Genomic DNA, 4,481 nt, shown 5'->3' with positions numbered 1-4,481 from the left:
TCTCAAACAGCTAACCGCTAGGAGTAGAATATTTAATTGATGATTACAGGATACGCCTGGCATTATCGCTATTCTTTTATATAAAATTATTAAATTATTTTCTTTAAGTGTAAGTTCGATGAGATGACCGGTAAATGTGTGGTTACTGTAAATAATTTTAATAACTGTATGTGAAAATTACTTGTCTTCTGAGAATTAAGTGATAATCGTAACTATAATTATGGGTTGAAAAAACTGCACATTATTATGGATGCTAGGTGATGTACTGATGTGACCAATTAATATATATATATAATATATATATATATATATATATATATATATATATATATATATATATATATATATATATATATATATATATATATATATATATATATATATATATATATATATATATATATATATATATATATATATATATATATATATATATATATATATATATATAGTATATATATATATATATATATATATATATATATATATATATATATATATATATATATATATATATATATATATATATATATATATATATATATATATATATATATATATATATATATATATATATTTTGAGTGAGCGAGTTTGAACTCACGTATCATTTTCATTTCAGACTTAACTGCAAGGCGCGTTCTCCATTCTGTCGCGAAGGAAGTGGTTTTTACCCCTTAGTGACGAAGGTCATATCCAAAAGTCCATTGAGGAGCAATGTAACTCCTTCGTCATAGGAAGATATCAGAAAGGAATCTGAGACGAATTTTGGAAACTCCGGAGACAAATTCTTGTACAATAACACTTTTCACGAGTGCTGATTATCTAATATAACGTCAGCAGGGTATTTCGATGATGCAAATAACTAACTGATGATGTATGCAACTTGTCTGCCAAATTCAAGAGAGTTTGTTTGAAATCCTGAAATTTGCTTGTCAAATTTTCTAAGAATTAGTTTCTCGTAGACGTTTAATTACTCCGGCTTAAAGATGTTTGATACTTTATCAAAATATATATACTAACGTAAAAAAGAATAATGTCCAATAAAAAACACGAGGTTAGCATACATTGCAGTTATGTATGAATAATAAAGTATTATGTTAAAAGATAATTTAGCAAAATATGATTTTTGAAATGCTGGAAAATCTGTGATGCAGTAGAAGCTTGGCTAGTTTAATTCACGAAAATTACCTGGCCCCTACCCCATCCAAAAAGATTTTTTTTCAAATCCTCCAAAAAAAGTTAAGGTATTTTATATTGGGTGTTTTGGTTGGAGAAAAAAAAAACATTATAAAACTCCGTAGACATTCACCAAAAACTTTCAAAGCTTTGAATATTTTGAAGCAGTTTTCCCTTTCACTGAATGAGAATTACAAAATGGATTCTTTCTTCACATTTCTTTCGTCATTCATTTCACTCATGTAAATTAACATTTTATAATAAATAATTCCTCCTTCCACATTCGTCTCTTTTGCCAACTGCTCATCCTTTCTCTGTAAGGGGCGTAGAATATTCTGGCACCCATTCTCGTTTGGGAAAGGGAAGGTGGGGCCTTTGTCCTCCAAATGATTTGGTAGGTCAGGGAGAAGTGGCTGATAATGTTTTAGTGGATAGCAAATTAAGGGGTTCCCTTCGTGTTTTCTGCTTTCGACAGGTCTTGGTATTTTTTTTCTTTTCTTAAACAGAATCGTATAAATTCTCGTCAGCTTGTGACTGATGATATCTTTGCTGAAGATTTTTTTATAGTCTCTCTGCAGTACACCTGTTTCTTTTGCGAAGATGAAATCAGGAATATAATTGTTATCTTTAATTGCTTTATGCAATGGTCATAATTAAACGAATTGTACTCAATCACTTTAAGAAATTTGTGCACGACGAAACTCCCTTAAAAAAACATTTTTTTTGTGTATTTTGAAAATTGCCACATATTTCTAATATTCTGAAGAATTTTCATTTCTATTTGGGAAAGAAGTTATAAAAAAATCAATTGCTCTATTTACTGGCTCTCATCATCGATAAGATGTAGGAAATTGTTGAATTCGATAGGAATATGTATCAGTTGCTCCAAGTTTTCGTTTATATTATTCAGTAATTTTTAGTGTATATCTGCGCATGAGCGGTGGAGACGTCCTTGCGTTTCGAGGACATTTTGGTAATATGCCAAATGTCATGGTACATAAGCACTCTTATGCTTTTTGCCAATGCATTTTGCACTCCCTCCGCCCCCTTTCTTTAGTTGACTGGAAATTCTGATTGCAGAACCCATTTGTCTATCAAAATATTTTTCCTTTTTGGAGAAAGGCTGACAGCAGCGAATATGCCGTTTCTGATAACCATGGAAACGTTTTGTTAACGTTGTGATTTATATTAGAGGAATATTTTTTCACAGTTCATTGGCGAAAATATCTTTGATTAACTGAAAGCATGACTTACGGATTCTCTCTCTCTCTCTTCTCCATTCTCTCCCTCTCTCTCTCTCTCTCTCTCTCGTTCTCTCTCTCTCGTCTCAATTCTCTCTCTCTCCTCTCATCTCTCTCTATATATTATATATATACTATATATATATATATATATATATATATATATATATATTCTATAATATATATATATATATATATATAAATATATATATATATATATATATATATAGTATATATATATATATATATATATATATATATATATATATACATAATATATATTTATATATATGTATATATATATTCTATATATATATATATATATGATATATATTATATATATATATATATATATATATATATTTATATATAATATATATATATATATAATATATTATATATATATATATATATAAAATATATATATATATACATATATATATATATATATATATATATATATTATATATATATATATAATATATATATATATATATGTATATATATATATATATATATATATATATATATATATATATATATATATATCATATATAGAGAGAGAGAGAGAGAGAGAGAGAGAGAGAGAGAGAGAGAGCGAGAGAGAGAGAGAGAGAGAGGAGAGAGAGAGAGAGAGAGCTGCAAGAAACTCTTGATGATGAATGGACCGTTGAACTGCTTTCTGCCTGCTGTAATTATGTTAGTTCTGTACACTGGCTCCACATAAACAAGATTTTTTTTTCTCTAGACCAAAGAAAAAAACCCTGGGAAAGGAATCGGGTCCCCTTTCGGAAGGGATAGAACTCTATAGAAGGAGAGATTGTGTCGTCAAGGCCTAAATAAATTGCCTTTGGTTCAACCCTTTCAAAGAAAAGAAATGATTAAGCTCTCTCCTAAAAAAGCCATATTCTATTCAAGGATTATTTTTTTTATTTTTGTGGATTTGAGGGTAAAATATATCCCATTCATAAGACAAGTTAGGTGAGCTTTCTCTCAGAAATATACAGATAATATTGAGAATTGGTTTTTATTTTCTTGATTCGAAAATCAAGAGGGCAGAAATTATGATCCATTGGAATTTAAGCCTACTAGATTTGCGTATTCAGTTTAATGCATTGGCGAATTGGCCTTGATAAGATCAAACATTACCTCTACTAAATGTGTGCAACATTGCACAACAAGGAACCATCGGCAACGAATGCTTAGGAATTTGGATCATTTTCGTAATCATGAATAAGACAAGAAGTAGGTGGGAGATCTTCTACAAGAACGGAAACCCTGAAAGGAATCAGGCAAGAGAGATACTGTTTTGGAAACAAGAAGACAGGTCATTTTGATTCTCAGGAAATATTTATATATAAAAAAAGAGCAGATATAGAGTATTTGAAAAGTTTTAAGGAGGCAAGAAAAATAAAAAAAAATTACAAAGGCCCCAGACAAACCAAGTTTACATTAAAGATTGATTTTTCTTCATTCCTATGAAAATAACCTTAACATATGAGTAATTTCTCGATGAGGAGATCCAAATAGTATTATTAAAATCAGTTTGGACTAGAAATAACAGAACAGCTTCGTCAGTACGTTCCCTGCGAAGCATTACAGTAGGAAGGCAAGTGGCTGTAACAGCCTTAAAGCAAACATTCCTATGAAGTTTGAATCCTGTCCAAGAAAAAGAGCCTCTTCATTTACTTCCCTTTTGGAATTCAGAAATGTCCGGGTAAAGGACTTCCAGAAGACACGAGGAAATCGAGAAGGTAGGATGGCACTGTTGTGAAAATAAAGTTTTTTGGTTCTTTATTTAGATAATTTTTAATAGTTTGTCAATCAGGATAATAGATTTACGCAGACTGTTTATCTCGGCAGTATATTTTCAGAAACACAAGGTACTTTGGCTGTATTAAGCAACCATTCATTTCTACTCAAGACATGTACTCCAAGTAATATGTAGGTTCTCAAATGTTCTTATCTAAATCTATATGGCTTTTTAGATAATATAAACGTAATCCACTTTTCTTATCTATTTTGCTGTATTTCCCATACCTATCCAAAGCTGTATAATTAAA

The sequence above is a fragment of the Macrobrachium nipponense genome, chromosome 2 (assembly GCF_015104395.2).
Source record: "Macrobrachium nipponense isolate FS-2020 chromosome 2, ASM1510439v2, whole genome shotgun sequence".
NCBI lineage: Eukaryota > Metazoa > Arthropoda > Malacostraca > Decapoda > Palaemonidae > Macrobrachium > Macrobrachium nipponense.
The sequence above is the reverse complement of the archived record's forward strand: the minus strand, read 5'-3'. Positions refer to the sequence as shown.